Source organism: Tachyglossus aculeatus, chromosome 20 (assembly GCF_015852505.1).
Source record: "Tachyglossus aculeatus isolate mTacAcu1 chromosome 20, mTacAcu1.pri, whole genome shotgun sequence".
NCBI classification, from domain to species: Eukaryota; Metazoa; Chordata; class Mammalia; order Monotremata; family Tachyglossidae; genus Tachyglossus; species Tachyglossus aculeatus.
Window position 1 is genome coordinate 19365509 of NC_052085.1, and position 18498 is coordinate 19384006.

Sequence of the window (18498 nt, forward strand, 5' to 3'; positions counted from 1 at the left end):
GTTATACTAGAATAAAGCCGGTAACTGAGGACAGAGTAGCAAATGAATGCAGTTGGCTTTAGGAGAGAGGAAATGGGTAATTAGGTCCGAGATCTGGAAATTTCATTTGACATGAGGTAATTAGGAGCCCCTCCATGGTTCAGAGATGGGAGGTACATTAACTGCATTAGGAAATTTAAGAGTTTGAGTCTTTTTATTGTCGTTTTCCACTTTATGGAAAAACAACCTGTCATAGGTCTCTCTCTACTTTTTTTTCCAACTCACTTTCCTTTTAGGTTAAGGTGGATGTTAATTTGTCATTTTGAGGAAATCCCAAGTTCCAAAAGGGCAAGAAAAGTTTGGATGATAAACACCTAATCTGCCTGAAGTGTTCAGTTAGAAGCTAGAGGGATGACCTTGAATTTTTAAAATTATATTTCTGTTTTCTTTATAATTTTTTTCAGCTTGTGCCCTCTTCCCCACAGCAGTTTATTTCTTGCAGTCGTTTCCTGTCTGCTTGACTATTTGAAAAGATTGCAAAATACTTTTATAAGCATCATTCCCCAAACAAAATAATGTTTTGCAGAGATTCCCATGCCTTTGAATTTTACACTGTTGTAAAGGGAGAATGGATGTGCTTTGTGGAACCACAGATAACTGACACATACATTTCGGTTTATGTTTTATCCTAAAAACAAGAGCAGGAATCAGCTGTAGTATCAGTTTCGCAGTAAGTGCCTTTGCTGTTATGGAATGTCAATATGATACCTTTGAAATTAATCAGTTGCTGGTATTTACTGAGCACTTAACTGTGCAGAGAGAGCATTGTACTAAGGGTTTGAGGAAGTACTACAGAGTTAATTCCCTCTATTTAGAAGGAATTATTTTAGAGATAGGCACTAAAATAAATTCCTGTTGGATATGTGCATACATGCCTCCTCTGATTCTCAGGCATGTGCTCTCCTTCCCTCATCTCTGGGCCTCAGTTTCTCACCTACAAAATAGGGATAAAATACCTGTTCTTCCGCCTCCACGGATTGTGAGCTCAAACTGGGACAGGGGCTGTGTCCAAACTGATTAAGGGCAACTTTGTAGGCTGGGTGCATCATGGAGCTTCACCTTAGAACAGTGCTTTACACATAGTAAGCGCTTAATAAATGCCATTATTATTATTAAGATAATTGCAATTTACCAGGCCTGCTGAGAAGGAGCCAAAAGACTCTGGGAGAAAGAGTGCCCAGCTAAGAGGAGAGAAGATTCCAGAACATTGATTTTCCTCTCTCTAGGCTCACAACCACAACATGCTGAGGGAGACAGAAAAGCATTTTGATCTAGCCACATTACAGGTTTTTCTACCCAAAGACACCCTGAGGGTTTTTAGCGGGGCTGGACTCTCAGCATCCGGGTAGGATTTAATAATTGCGGTATTTGTTAAGCTCTTACTTACTGTGTCATGTGCTGCTCTAAGCACTGGGGTATAGACAAGGTAATCAGGTTGGACACAGCCCCTGTCTCACATAGGGCCCACAGTCTATTCCTCATTTAACAGGTGGGGAAACTGAGGCACAGAGCAATCAAATGATTTGCTGAAGTCACCCGGTAGGCAAGTGGCAAGAACAGTGCTTTGCACATAGTAAGTGCTTAACAAATGCCATCATCATAATTATTATTATTATTGTGTCAGAGCCGAGCCTGCCCTGGGGCGGGGGTGTGGTGTGTGTGTGTTTGTGTGTGTGTGCGTGTGTGTGTGTGCGCGCACTTATCTTCATTCATTCATTCATTCAATCATTTATTGAGCATTTACTGTACTAATCACTTGGAAAGTACAATTCAGCAATAAAGACAATCCCTGCCCACACTGGACTTACAGTCTAGAAGTAGGGAGACAGACATCAAAACAAGTATACAGGCATCAATATAAATAGAATTATAGATAAATACACATCAAAAGTAAACAGGCATCAATATAAATAAATAGAATTATACATATGTACATAAGTGCTGTGGAGTGGGGAGGAGAGCAGAGCAAAGGAAGTGAGTTGATGCAGAAGGGAAGGGGAGCTGAGGGAAAGGGGGGCTTAGTCTGGGAAGGCCTCTTGGAGGAGGTGAGCCTTCGGTGGGGCTTTGAAGGGGGAAAGAGTGATTGTTTGGCGGATTTGAGAAGGGACGGCATTCCGGGCCAGTGGTAGGATGGGGGCCAGGGGTCGACGGTGGGACAGATGAGAACGAGGCCCAGGGAGAAGGTTAGCGGCACCAAAGGAGCGGAGTATGTGGGCTGAGCTGTGGAAGGAGAGAAGGGAGGAGGAGTAAGAAGAGGCAAGGTGATGGAGAGCTTTGAAGCCAATAGTGAGGAGTTTTTGTTGGATACTTTAAGTTCGTAGGCAACCACGGGAGATTTTTGAGCAGGGAGGTGACATGCCCTGAAAGTTTCTGTAGAAAGATAATCCAGGCAGCAGAGTGAAGTATGGACTGGAGTGGGGAGAGGCAGGAGGTTGGAAGATCAGAAAGGAGGGTGATGCAGGACTATCCTGCCCTCACTACTGCATCCGTCACGTTGTTGACCTCCCTGCCTTCTGTTTCTCCCTACTCCAGTCCATATCTCACTCTGCTGCACAGATCATTTATTATAAATGCTCAGTCCGCATCTCCCCGCTTCTCGAGAACACCCAATGGCTGCCCATCCCCACCTGCATTGAACAGAAATTCCTTAAAATGGGCTATAAAGCACATAGTCATCTCACCCCATCTCAATTAATTGTGCTATTTGTTAAAGCCTTGGCCTTGCTGCTCCCGACTGTGAGCCCGCTGTTGGGTAGGGACTGTCTCTATATGTTGCCAACTTGTACTTCCCAAGCGCTTAGTACAGTGCTCTGCACACAGTAAGTGCTCAATAAATACGATTGAATGAATGAATATAATGGTATTTGTTAAGCGCTTACTATGTGCCAAGCACTGTTCTAAGCGCTGGGGAGGATACAAGGTGATCAGGTTGTCCCTTGTGGGGCTCAGTCTGAATCCCCATTTTAGATGAGGTAACTGAGGCACAGAGAAGTGAAGAGACTTGCCCAAAGTCACCAGCTGAGAAGTGGCAGAGCCGGGATTAGAACCCACAACCTCTGACTCCCAAGCCCGTGCTCTTTCCACTGAGCCACGCTGCAAGAGAGAGGAGTCGGAGACCATGCCCGATTTATGGACTTTGAGAGACGGAGAGGTATCGGTGATCATGATGAGAAAGATGGGTTCGGCCTGCTTTTCTGTGATTGATCACAGGTATTCTAATGTGTGAGGATATGTATTATTAGGACTATTAGCCCAGTTTCTCAGAAAACCTGAATCTGTCAGACTTTTATTCCATATTAAGTTTTATTTCTACTTGCATGCAATCATTTCTGACACTTGTGAAATGAAGCCTCTGAGCGAAACTACCAGTGGTTTAGCATCTGAAAGGGGAGAGCATCTAATCAGAAACGTATTTGCATAAAAGCACATAGAACAGAGTGTTCTTGGGGCAGTTTTAATTAAGCCTGGTTTAATTGGAATGTGCCCAAGAAATGTATTTGTCCTGAATTAGTGACATCAATCATCCCATCTGCCTTGTTGCGATGAAATGAGATGAGTAGTTACTGAGAGAACCCATGATGTGCCGCAGAACCGAAGGAACATTACTCCTGGGTAAGTGTTTTATAAGAGCTCTTATCTCTTGGTTTAAGAGGAGGGTTCTAGAAAGCACATTTCAGTCGCAAAAGATTTTAGAACGTGATTTGAAATTATATTTACAGAGTTTATTCAAATTCTGGTTTCCGGGGGACTTGTACTTTCTCAAGCACTTAGTACAGAGTACTTAGTACCCAAAGTAAGCTCTCAGTGGATTGTCTTCATCTTCCTTTTAGCCTTTTGTCTACTCTGGGATCACTTCTATGAAGGGAAATTAGAAGTTGGAATGCAAAGCAATCTGTTGTCTTTTGGGTTAGCAAGAGAGGTTGAGGCGGGGGGAATTAAAACATAGCGACAAATATTAAGAATTTTGGGTTATCCATGGATTTCAATTATCCATTCTCTGTTCTCACCATAGTAGGCTACAAACAAAGGTAGGTATGTTTTAATAATAATTGTGATATTTGTTAAGGCTGTAATAATCATAATAATAATGATGGTATTTGTTAAGCGCTTACTATGTGCAAAGCACTGTTCTAAGCGCTGGGGGGATACAAAGTGATCAGGTTGTCCCACATGGGGCTCACAGTCTTAATCCCCATTTTACAGATGAGGGAACTGAGGCCCAGAGAAGTTAAGTGACTTGCCCAAAATCACACAGCTGACAATTGGCAGGACCGGGATTTGAACCCATGACATCTGACTCCAAAGCCCGGGCTCTTTCCACTGAGCCACGCTGCTTCGTCTTCTGTAAGCTCATTCTCTAGACTGTAAGCTCGTTGTGGGCAGGGAATGTGTCTGTTAATGGTTAGATTGTTCTCTCCTAAGCACTTAGTGCAGTGCTCTGCACTCAGGAAGCTCTCAATAAATATGATTGAATCTAAGCACCGGGGTAGATACAACATAAGCAGGTCCTACATGAAGCTCACAGTCAAAGTAAGAGGGAGGACAGGTATTGAATCCCCATTTTGCAGATGAGGGAACCGAGGCACAGAGAAGTTAAATGACTTGCCCAAGGTCACACAGCAGTAAGTTGTGGAGCCAGGATTAGAATTCAGGTTCTCTGACCCCCAGGCCAGAACACTGCCCTGGAATATGTCAGAAAATTGAATAGTAGTAGGAAACCCCTCAGCTGAACATTTCATCATTAGTTTAACATCTTCAGGAAAATTGGGAGAGAGAAATTGGAAGTGAGAGAGAGTGATCAATGCATAAGTTTCCGTTATAAACTTCTTCATACCAGGGGAATCTACAGCATTTTTTTTTTTAAAGAAACAAAACAGTCAAAGGTTCCTACATGGTGGATAAATGGATATGTGGGTTCAAAGGGTAATTCAGTTTCTCCTAACAAAGCTCTACATTTTTGGCAAGCATCATGGCATAGTGGAGCTCACAGTCACACCATGGCATGAGCCTAGGAGTCAGGAAGTCATGGGTTCTAATCCTGCCACTGCCACTTGTTGGCTGTGGGACCTTGGGCAAGCCACTTAACTTCTCTGTGCCTCAGTTACCTCATCTGTAAAATGGGAATTAAGATTGTGAGCCCCACATGGGACAATCTGATTACCCTGTATCAACCCCAGCACTTAGAACAATGGTTGGCACATAGTCAGCACTTAACAAATACCATCATCATCATTATTATTATTATTCTCAGCAATGCCAGCCCTGAAGCAGCTCAGCCTTGATAAAATTGCTTCTAAACTGAGTTAGAAAACATTCTCGGACACTGGAGGAAATATAGCCCTGGACTTAATAATAATAATAATAATAATGGCATTTAAGTGCTTAACCTGACTTGGCTTATTCCAGTTCTCTCACTGAGTCGCTCAGACACCAGTTTATCATATCCTGTTAGCTCATTGCATTTAAATCTGTACGCTTTAAGTACTTGATATTATAATGATGGCATTTATTCCCTCAGCCCCCTCATTATTTTCATACATATCCATAATTTATTTTAATGCCTGTCTCCCCTGCTAGACTATATGCTCCTTGTGAGCAGGGAATGTAACTGTCTCTGTTGTATAATGCTCTCAGGCAGTTCATTCAATCGTATTTATTGAGCACTTACTGTATGCAGCGCACTGTACTAAGCGCTTACTAAAAGCAGAATCAGTTGCCACATAGCTCCATTTTCTCGTATTCCCTTGGGACATATTTCTGAATAAAGATCTGGCCTTCTGGAATTATGTTGAGCCTATCTGGGGTTCAGAAAGCTCAGAGCAAGTCTAGAAAAATGTTATGATTATTATGCCTTTATAAGTATTTATTATGTGCTAAACTCTGAGGTAATATAAGTTAATCAGACTGGACACAGACCCTGTCCCTTCTACATACAGCAATTGTCTAATAAATACCAATGACTGACAGTAATTAGTATGCTGTATCCTGAAGACTGAATTAATTTTGAGACAGTCAGATTATCCTGTGCTAGCAGAATAAACTTGGCCTGATAAAAATCAGTTTGTTTTACCACCAACATTATCAATAGTATTTATTGAGCGTTCTTTGGGTGTTGAGTACTGAACTAAGCGCCCGTGAGGGTACAATAGATGTGAAATCAATCAATCAATCGTATTTATTGAGCACTTACTGTGTGCACAGCACTGTACTAAGCGCTTGGGAAATACAAGTTGGCAACATATAGATACAGTTGAAAGAGTTGTGTGCAGGGAATCTGCCAATTCTCTTGTATTATACCCTCCCAAGGGCTTAATTCAGTACTCTGCACACAGTAAGTGTTCAATAAATACCATTGCTGCTGTCAGAAACATGTTCCTTCCCCCAAGGATCTTACAATTAATCGACTCAAATTCTCCTTCCTGAGAAAGTGGCTTTTTAGCTGTGTAAACTGGGACTAAAACAGACCACCCTATAAATCGGAGCAATCCAAGGTTAGTTTTGGAAATGCCAACCAGCATGTTGTCGATAACTCTGGTAAAATAAGTAACCAAGGCCGAACCAAATTCCCAAAGGGAATAATGGGCAAAGAGAAAATTCGATCAATACAACAAGTTGGAAAGAATAAGGAAGCTTGAATCTGCTGAGGTTTAAAGTTGCAAATGAAAGATTGATAACCAAAAGTTACTCACCAAGTGCTTGGTTGCAGAGAAGCAGCAGGGCTTTGGAGTCGGCGGTCACGGGTTCAAATCCCTACTCCGCCAATTGTCAGCTGTGCGACTTTGGGCACGTCACTTAACTTCTCTGTGCCTCTGTTCCCTCCTCTGTAAAAGGGGGATTAAGACTGTGAGCCCCACGTGGGACAACCTAATCACCTTGTATCCCCCCAGGGCTTAGAACAGTGCTTTGCACATAATAAGCACTTAACACCATCATTATTATTATTATTGGCCCTCCCTCAGGTTTTGTTTGGTGGGTAGAAAAGGTTTCAGACCAAAAATACCCCATATAAGCTCACCCTTGCTTCTTCTTTAAACAGCACAAAATATAATCACTATGTGGGACTCCTTTCTGCTCCCACAGGTTACAAGGGAGCAGCAGGGCAAGAACAGGTCGTTAGAACAGTAAACCTGCCGAATAACCTTCTTTTCTCTCTGAGGAAAACTGCCATGCCCTGAAGGGAGTGAAGCCCTTTCACCAATGGCAGAGAAGTTAAACCTCCATATTGACCTAATAGCTTCTAATAGGCAAAACCCTTTGAACTCTGGGTTTTGTAGTTCTTCCTGCATACCTCCCCTGCAATTCTCGTGCCGGGCTTTTATCAGGTCTGTTTGAAAGGATTTTAAAACACACTGCTTATCAGGTCTGTTTGAAAGGATTTTAAAACACACTGCTTTGACTTACCCTCGTTTTTAACAACAGTCTTATGAGGGACACGCAAATTGTTTACAAGTAGAGGGAGGAGGTATAAGATTCAGGAGCATAGTTGATAAGGGGAATACATAAGTATATGTTACTCATTAGACACATGAATAATAATAATAGTATTTATTATGTGCCAAGTACTGTGATAAACACTGGACAATCGGATTGGACAATCTAAGGGGGAGGGAGGGGAAGTTTTTAGTCCCCAGGAAGCTGAGGTACAGAGAAATTAAGAGACTTGAAGGATTATTCATCCATTCAATCATTCAATTCTATTTACTGGGCGCCTACTATGTGCACAGCACTGTTCTCAGTGCTTGGGAGAGTACAATATAACAATCTAACAACAACAATATAACAATAAACAGACACATTCCCTGCCCACAGCGAGCTCAGTTTAGAGGGGGAGACAGACATTAATATACAAAAATATATAAATCACAGATATATACAGAGAAGCAGCGTGGCTCAGTGGTAAAAGCATGGGTTTTGGAGTCAGAGGTCATGGGTTCAAATCCCGGCTCCGCCAATTGTCAGCTGGGTGATTTTGGGCAAGTCACTTCACTTCTCTGCACCTCAGTTCCCTCATCTGTAAAATGGGGATTAAGACTGTGAGCCCCACGTGGGACAATCTGAACACCTCGTAGCCTCCCCAGCGCTTAGAACAGTGCTTTGCACATAGTAAGCACTTAATAAACGCTATTATTATTATTATATATACATATACATATATGTATATACATACATATATACATACGTAAGTAAGGAGCAGCAGACGTGGCACCCTCTCTCCCCACTCGCCAACCCACGTGGTCCGGGCTGGGGCAGGGCAGGGCACAGACGGGGATCGGACCCCAGTGGTGTGGCCTCGTGGACAGGGCCTGGGTTCTAATTCTGCTCCGCCCCTCCTCTCCTGAGTGACCTCGGGCAAGTCACTTCACTTTGTGGCCCAGAGAATAGAGCCTGGGCCTGGGGATCCAATTCCAGCTCCGCCACATGTCTGCTGTGTGAGCTTGGGTGAGTTGTTTTAGCTGGAGAAGCAGTGTGGCTCAATGGAAAGAGCATGGGCTTGGGATTCAGAGGTCAGGGATTCAAATCCCGGCTCCGCCAATTGTCAGCTGGGTGACTTTGGGCAAGTCACTTCACTTCTCTGTGCCTCATTTACCTCATCTGTAAAATGGGGATTAAAACTGTGAGCCCCCCCCCCGCCCCCCGTGGGACAACCTGATCACCTTGTAACCTCCCCAGCGCTTAGAACAGTGCTTTGCACATAGTAAGCGCTTAACAAATGCCATGATTATTATTATTATTATTATATATGCTCTGGGTGAGAGGGAGGATGAATGAGGGTAGCAAGTCGGTGATGCAGAAGGCAGTGAGAGAAGAAGAGAGGAGGCCTTAGGGAAGGCTTCTTGGAGGAGATGTGCCTTCAATAAGGTTTTGAAGTGGGGGAAAGCAATTTTCTGTCATATGAGGAAGGAGGGCAGGGGAGTTTCTTGAGGAGTGGGGAAGCATAGTCTGAATGTTTTTGGAGGAAAACGATCCAGCCAGCAGAGTGGAGTATGATCTGGATTAGAACCTGGGCCCTCCGCCAGTTCTGTGCTCTTTTCATTAGGCCATGCTGCTTCTCATGCATGCTAAGGATGGATATGATGTACAGAAATACTGAGATGCATGGCCTGGGATAGAGAAATAGACTCATTGTTTTTGTATTTTTTAAGTACTTACTATGTGGCAAGCGCTGTGCTGATTGCTGGGGTAGAAATAAATTAATCAGGTTGGACACAGGCCCTGTCTCGCATTGGACTCACAGTCTTAGTAGTAGTTGGGAGTTGAGGAAAGCCCTTGACAAGGGGGAGACCTGTAATCCAGAAGTTACAAAGCAGGAGAGAATTTCAGGCAGGGAAGAGTTTGTGAGCAAGAGATTGAATGTGAGAGAGATAAGATTGAGATAAAATGAAGTGGTAAATTTGGGAGGAGCAAAGATCATGAGGTGAGAATTGGCTGGAGTTGAAATTAGATATGTAAGAGGGGAAGAACTGGTGGAGTTTCGGGGCGATGATCAGAGTTTCTGTTTGAAATGGCAGGAAATGGGGAACTACTGGAGGTTTTTGAGGAGTGGAGGGGGGCTCAATGGCATTTTAATAATAATAATAATGATAGCTTTTATTAAGCGCTTACTATATGTAAAACACTGTTTCTAAGTGCTGGGGAGGTTACAAGGTGATCAGGTTGCCCCACGGGGGGGCTCACAGTCTTCATCCCCATTTTCCAGATGAGGTAACCGAGGCACAGAGAAGTGAAGTGACTTGCCCAAAGTCACACAGCTGGCAATTGGTGAAGCCAGGATTTGAACCCACGACCTCTGACTCCAAAGTCCGGTCTCTTACCAGTGAGCCACGAGATGATCCTGGTAGCTGAGTGTGATAGAGACTGAGAGGGGAGAGTTAGAGGCAAACAGAACAGTGAGGGGGGAGGATACCATAGTTTCACTGTTATTAACATGTCTTTAAGTTATATATTATGAATTACTTTTTCATATTATTGTCTGTCTCCCCCTCTAGATTGTAATCTCATTATGGGCGGGGAACCTAGCTGCTAATTCTGTTGTACTGTACTCTCCCAAGTGTTTAGTACATTGCCAAGATCCGCCCTTTCCTCTCCATCCAAACCGCTACCCTGCTAATTCAAGCTCTCATCCTATCCCGTCTGGACTACTGCACTAGCCTTCTCTCTGATCTCCCATCCTCGTGTCTCTGTCCACTTCAATCCATACTTCATGCTGCTGCCCGGATTATCTTTGTCCAGAAACGCTCTGGACATATTACTCCCCTCCTCAAAAACCTCCAGTGGCTACCGATCAATCTGCGCATCAAGCAGAAACTCCTCACCCTGGGCTTCAAGGCTCTCCATCACCTCGCCCCCTCCTACCTCACCTCCCTTCTCTCCTTCTACTGCCCAGCCCGCACCCTCCGCTCCTCCACCACTAATCTCCTCACTGTACCTCGCTCTCGCCTGTCCCGCCATCGACCCCCGGCCCACGTCATCCCCCGGGCCTGGAATGCCCCCATTCCCTCTGCCCATCCGCCAAGCTAGCTCTCTTCCTCCCTTCAAGGCCCTGCTGACAGCTCACCTCCTCCAGGAGGCCTTCCCAGACTGAGCCCCTTCTTTCCTCTCCCCCTCGTCCCCCTCTCCATCCCCCCCGTCTTACCTCCTTCCCTTCCCCACAGCACCTGTATATATGTATATATGGTTGTACATATTTATTACTCTATTTATTTATTTATTTTACTTGTACATTTCTATCCTACTTATTTTATTTTGTTGGTATGTTTGGTTCTGTTCTCTGTCTCCCCCTTTTAGACTGTGAGCCCACTGTTGGGTAGGGACTGTCTCTATGTGTTGCCAATTTGTACTTCCCAAGCGCTTAGTACAGTGCTCTGCACATAGTAAGCGCTCAATAAATACGATTGATTGATTGATTGATTGATTGATTATAAGAGCTCTTATCGGTTTAAGAGGAGGGTTCTAGAAAGCACATTTCAGTCGCAGAAGATTTTGGAACGTGATTTGAAATGCTATTTAGTTTTAGATATTAGATATTTAGATAAAAGTTGCGGAAGAAAATTCCAACATGATTTAAAGCCAGACTGAATGTGAGGGTTAAAAGATGGCAGTTAGCTGGAGTTGATAACGAGGATGTAACTTGTACAGGAAGGACGGCGATGTTGTTGACTATGGCTGGAAGGTTGGGTAGGGTGGGTTTAGTGGGGAACGTGAGGAGAACACTGCTAGCTAGTTTGTATTTAAGGTAGGGGCAGGACATTTGGGAGGAAATATCCCAGAGGTTGTCTCTATCTGGGGGAAATATAAAAACATCTCAAACAAGGCACTCGTTCCTCCTCAAAAACTATCTCCTGGGAGGAACTAAATTGGGAAAGAGGTGATTGATTTGTTTCTACTTCTGAATGGATGTGTCAGCCACAGACAGGAAAGTAGGTGGTCTCCAGTGAGTCCTTTCAAACCCAGCACAGGACACACATTCCATTAGGTCCAGAATCAGTGCCAGGCTGGAAAAAGTCCATCACTATTTCTGAATAGAGAACGGCTCTGAATTCCAGGGTTTGCCAGTGCAAACGTTCAATTGTATTTATTGAGCGCTTACTATGTGCAAAGCACTGTACTATGCGCAAAAGGCCCACGATGTCACTCATGTTACACCTGGCTCTCAGGACAGTGTGGGGACATCCTGGGTGGAGCCCAGGCCTTCCCACAGCCCCAGCAGTGCCCTGGCCCAAAATGTGCAGAGCACTTACTGTGTGCAGAGCACTGTACTAAGCGCTTGGGAAGTACAAATTGGCAACATATAGAGACGGTCCCTACTCGACAACGGGCTCACAGTCTAGAAGGCTCACACATATGCCAAGCTAGCTCTCTTCCTCCCTTCAAAGCCCTACTGAGAGCTCACCTCCTCCAGGAGGCCTTCCCAGACTGAGCCCCCTTTTTTCCTTTCCTCCTCCCCATCCTCCCCGCCCTACCTCCTTCCCCTCCCCACAGCACCTGTATATATATATATATTTGTACAGATTTATTACTCTATTTTACTTGTACATATTTACTATTCTTTTTATTTTGTTAATGATGTGCATATCGCTTTAATTCTATTTGTTCTGATGACTTTGACACCTGTCTACTTGTTTTGTTGTCTGTCTCCCCCTTCTAGACTGTGTTGTTGGGTGGGAACCGTCTCTATATGTTGCCGACTTGTACTTCCCAAGCGCTTAGTACAGTGCTCTGCACACAGTAAGTGCTCAATAAATACGATTGAATGAATGAATGAGATTCGGGAAGCTGAAAGAACAAAAGAATCATGTCTCAAAATGGCCTCCAGGGTCCTTTTCTAAAGAGGGAAGGAATGACAGGGCCTGACAGGAGGGAACTGAGGCACGGGTGGAGTGGGGTGGGGGCAGGGATTCAAAGTCCAGTCTTGGGGGGCCAGAAACCAACTCCTGAGCTTATGGAAGCCCACTTTCGCTGACCCTGAGCTAGGAGAGAGACAGCAACAAAGGACCCTCGGCCCTGGATCCTGAGAGCTTGTTTGGCCAGAACACTTCTCCTGTCCCAGAGGCCGGGCCAAAAACTTGATCATTATTTGCTCTGAAACTCCAGTGACGGAAAACAAGTTTTAAAACACCCGCCCCCATTCCTACTTCTAGCCCGAAAGCACCTGGCGGGCAGGGAACGCGTACCAACTCTGTTGCATTGTACTTTTCCAAGTGCTTAGTACAGTGCTAGGCATCCAGTAAGCGCTCAATAAATACCATTGATTGATTTATTTTTTAATGGTATTTTTTAAGCGCTTACTGTGTTGAGCACTGTTCTAAATGCTGGGGTAGATGCAACTAAATCGGGCCAGACACAGTCCCTGTCCACCTGGGACTCAGTCTAAATTGGCAGGAGGACGGGTATTGAATCCCCATTTTGCAGTTGAAGCACAGAAAAATCAAGTGACCTGCCCAAGGTCTCGCAGCAGGGCAGTGCTGATTGAATAAATACTACTGATTGATTGGTTAGAACATAAAACTCCGCAGGAATAGTTTGTATTCTCGTAGAATGATGAACTATAGTCAAGACACCAGACAAATGCTTCTCTTTTTACTTTATTTGAAACCAGTAGCAAAATGATGGGCTTCAGAATGTAGTTTTCATCCTGGTGTCAGTTTCATTAGCATTTCTTACACAGCAGCATCTCATGACTACATACAGTAAGTAGCTTCACATCCTTTTAAAGTACTTTTGCTATAAACAGTAGCTGGCAGCTAACCTCAGGGGAGTTTCTCCCCCTCTCATCGATTAACACCGTCAAAGCGGGGTCCATATCTACATTCCATTCCATTAGCCAGAGCACATTTAATGCAGTCAAGGCAGTGAGTACTCAATATAATGTTTGAAGAAATGTAAAACAAGTGACATTATTTTGGGCACAAAGTTTTTTCTGGGTTGAATGTTTCCTACTTTTGAAGACTAGAAAATTATGTCCTTTCTCTACAGTTATTTCAATAAGGAATTCAGTCGACTTTGTTACATCCATTCGTAAGATGACGGTTTCATGGTAAAATTTATCAGAAGGTACTGATACATAGAATCATTAAGCTGGAAGAGTCTTCTGGCGATCAACGGGTCCTACCCGCTGCCAACAAGCAAGTGACTAATGAAGTCAACTAAACACCATGTGGTTATTTTCCCAGTGTCCCAACAATTTTGAAAGGACCAAGCCCTACCATTAGCCCTATAAAAGCCAGGAGGTAGATTCAAGGCAACCCATTCAGACATTTGGATTTTCTTTGGCTCGCCTACGCAGTTGCACTGTGCTGTTCTGGGTTTTGACTGGTCAAAAGCTTTGCTTAGCGCTGATAAATTATGACCGACAAGTGGAATAGACAGGGACAGGTGAAGTTACAGGAAAATCAGAGAGAGAAAATAAGAGTTTTTTTAACGCCCATGTTGCAATTTTTTAATGATATTTGTTATGCACTTACTATGTGTCAGGCACTGTACTAAGTTATGGGATGAAATCAGAATAATCAGGTTGGATACAGCTTATGCCCCACATGAGGCTCACAGTCTTAATCCCCAATTTACACGCTTAGTACAGTGTTCTGCACACAGTAAGCACTCAATAAATGTGATTGAATGAATGAATGAATTTACCTTCCTAATAATAAATAATAATAATAATAATGGCATTTATTAGCGCTTACTATGTGCAAAGCACTGTTCTAAGCGGTGGGGAGGTTACAAGGTGATCAGGTTGCCCCACCGAGGGGCTCACAGTCTTCATCCCCATTTTACAGATGAGGTAACTGAGGCACAGAGAAGTGAAGCGACTTGCCCAAAGTCACACAGCTGACAATTGGCGGAGTCAGAATTTGAACCCATGACCACCTTAATGTTAAGAGCAATGGGGAAACCGGGGAATCCAGGATCCAATATCCAAAGTGGTTCCCCAGTGCTCTTATCAGAGGTAAGGTGAACTCTGAGGGCATGTCTAATGATCTGCAGGGGAGTATTTCTAACCCTGGCAATTTCAAGAAACCAAAGAAAAATACAATTGGAGATCAGTTACTCAGAAACAAGGATCACTGGACAAGGTATTTGAAGAGAGCTAAGGAAACCCACGTGGGGCTCCTGGTCTTCATCTCCATTTTACAGATGAGGTAACTGAGCACAGATAAGTGACTTGCCCAAGGTCACACGGCAGACAAGTGGCGGAGCCGGATTTAGAACCCATTTCCTTCCGATTCCCAGGCCTGTGCTGGCCATGCTGCTTCACGTCCTACAGATGAGGTAATTCAGGCACGGAGAAGTTGGGTAACTTGCCCAAGGTCACAAGACAAGGTTTGGAGTCCCAGGTCAGATTAGGAGGAAAGAATCCCTCACTGTGAAAGCCTCTCAGTGCTCAAAGAGCCTTTTTTCCAAAGATGGCTCAGAGGTATGTTGCACGAGGAGGTGAAATAGGAGTTACCTTTCCCAGAAACAAAGTCACTGACCCAGCCCCATTTTATATCTTGTTTTTTTAATCTGCTCACTGCTATCATAAGCCCTAGAGCCAGGGCAGAAAGGCACACCCAACTCAGTAAGACCAAAAGTGTGATTTCCCCACCCTCATTTTCATTTGCTAATAAAGCCTCCTGGAACACAAGAGAACACTTGAATTTTTCTTCCCTTGTCTTTTATTACCACCTGTTCAAAATTCCAGTGATTTACTAGAATCTTAAAGAATAACGGAGGAAATCCCTCACTATTCTGAAATGCACCAATCTCAGAAAGACATTGCCGGGTAACAAAATGACCTTGGTTTCTGTCCTGTAACCATTACGCAAATAACCTTGATGGGAGACTGGCTTTATATTTCAATGCTGAAAAATCTGTAAGAAGATGAGATGACAATTTGCCTTCAGCCTTCTTAAATGAAATTGGCGAGGGCTATTATGAAATGGAGAATGTGGAAAACTCAATTTCAGATTTCAATTTCAAATAAATTCCTTGCTAGATGGTTAGACCCTTGGGGCAGCTATCATGTCTACCAACTCTAGTGCATTGTCTTCTCCCAAGAGCTTAGTACAGTGTTCTGCACACAGCAGTGCTCAATAGATAGCTTAAATTAATTGATCCAAGCCATACTTTCAACTTCTGATGCTAACCGACACCGTTTCTAGAGCCCCTGACAAGCAATAAGCATTTGGATTGCATCTTTCTTACCCTCTGATTATGTTCTCCTGGAGGTGTCAGAAGGCAAGGAAGTGAGAGAAGCAGCATAGTGTAGTAGAAAGACTGTGGGCCTGGGATCTAATCCTGATTCTGCCTTTTATTTACCTCTGGGCAAGTCACTGAACTTCTCTGTGATTCAGTTTTCTCAATCAATCATACTTGAGTGCTTATTATACTTAGAGCACTGTACTAAGCACTTAGGAAGAGTACATTTTAACAGACTTGACATTATCTGCCCATAATGAGTGTACAGTCTAGAAAGGGAGACACACAATAATATAAATAAATTACAGATAGGTACATAAGTATTGTGGGGCTGAGTGGGGGGAGAATATAGGGTGAAAATCCAAGCAGAAGGGTGTTAAATGGAGATTAAATACACGTTCTCCCTCCTACTTAGATTGTGAGCTCCATGTGGGACCGGGATTTTGTCCGATGTAATTATCTTGGATCTGCCCTACAGTGCTTGGTGTGCTTATTATTATTATTATTATTATTATAAAATGACCAAAAAGTCAGTTGGGGAAGAAAAGGAACAGAAGTTAAGGAAGAGCAGGGGACTCCACTCACTGGATAATCATCTGCTACCTAAGATATCCTTGAATCTCCCAACAGTGGCTCACTAAAACGGGCTCACCTGGGAGATGTGAGTTTAGAACTGTGATCTGAACTGGGAGTGGAAAGAAAATACTGCACCTTCAATACTGCTTCTTGTCCCTTCTGAATTTCTCCAGGCCTCTTCTTGACGAGTGGAGACCTCGAGGCGCAGTGAACTTTCAAATGACTTGTTATCCACTGTTTACACGTAAAGAATATTGTCACCGACCAGTTCTTAAAAATACAAGTCTGGTAAGCAAGATCTGTGCACTAAGTCTGGAGGCCTGTCACTCATGAAGCCCAAAGGTAATACAATTTTGGCCACAGATTCAAGAAGAATATCTTCAGCCTGGCTCAGGATATGCCTGGAACTGACTCTGTTTATTCCACCTGTGGTAAAGCCATGACCAATAGTTCAAAAACTAGCCCTGAAAACAGGCTATACCAACACAAACACTTATAATATAGAGGAATTAAAAATAAGTGCATGAAATTCAGGCACACAATCTGAAAATAATTATAAAAACGATGCTTTTATCGCTTTTTGTATTGCCGGCTCATTTTCTTCATGAAACAAAGACCAACCAAACCATGAGGGAAACGTTTGTGTCTTTTAATATTGTTTTGTAACAGCTGAATCACATACAGTTTAGATAAGAATTTTCATGATGTCTAAATACTGCTTTTGGAGATGTGAATAATCCATTCACAAAAACAAGTACAGGGCAGGCAAAGGAGGCACAGAAAATAACATTCACATTACCTGTAGATCAAAAGCTTGATCTCAACACAACCTCTGACTTACTGTTCCTATAACAGAAAGTTGAAAGACGATGGAAATTCTACCTTCCAGTCCAAAATTATACATTTCTAGGGGGAAAAGAAAAGGAGTCATCAAATCCGAAATAAGTCACTCGGTGCCTGCCCTGTGCATGTGATCCAGATTCATCTTCAGGGTGCTCTGATTGGCATTTGCAAAATTTGAGAGGTGGGATAAAATAAAGTAGACAGTGGCACACACACAAGCACACACTCACACATCCTCAATACACACAAAAAATCCAATAAACTTTCTCCCCTGAGAAACAAATGGCCTTACAAAAGAGGACATGAAGTTTCAATGAAAAGCACTTGGTTATTTGTTTGAAAGATTTGGGCAGAAAAATGGAAAATTGGGTGTGCAATTTAAGGAGCAAAGTTTCATAAATTTTGTAAAACTAGGTTAAAATATTTACAGATTTTCTGTTCTCAAATAGATAAAAACTCAAAATGTTACCGATTCCCCCAAATTGGAAATTTGGGAAAAGCTTCCAAGGTTGGTTTTAACATAAGTTGCAAGCAGGTCAACTGACAATATACTAAAGAAAAATAATATTCAAGTGATCACTGTAAAAACAAGCAACACTGTTTAAAAGCTGAAGTACCAGCAAATACTTAGAATTAAGTAGATAGTTATATCAACCCAGATCTATTTTCTAGTCTTGTGCAGAGAATATTATCTGCTGACATACAGTTTATAAAGCCCTGAAAATGAGCATGTTTTGTGCTATATGTGCTTTTAAAATGCCCCCAAAATTACTGACTGCATTAGTGCACGACTCACTGAGGACAGTCCCAAAACGACTAAATGAAATCTATACTAAAAGCCTAGACAGGAAAAGTCTAGATATGTGGCTTCTGTGGACTAGAAAAGAAACACACACATGCACACACACACACATACTTAGCACGCTACATTTCAGTTACATATTTCTACAATTAGACTAGTCACATACAATTTCTGAATAGACAGTCATTTTCTCATCTGTCCTCAAGAATATACCTACAGTATACATATGGATTTTTTTTGCCCTTAAGACGGATGGGCTTTCCAAGACAAAATCTCTAAACAGTAGAAAACAACAGGAGTTGGACTGAGGAGATTCAACAGAGCCCTTTGAAAATATTCAGGACAGACTATTTTATTGAAAACCAACTGTTTTTTGGTACACAGGGCCATTAAAGCGGAAGGGAGGAGAGCAGCTTAGGTGCTCGGTTACTGTTGTAGTAGTAATGATGTTTATTCAGTGCTTACTGTGTGCAGATCACTGTACCGAGCACTGGGAAAAAACACAGAGATGGAAATTAGACGTGGTCCCTGTCCCTCCGGAGTTTCATATTCACATTCTA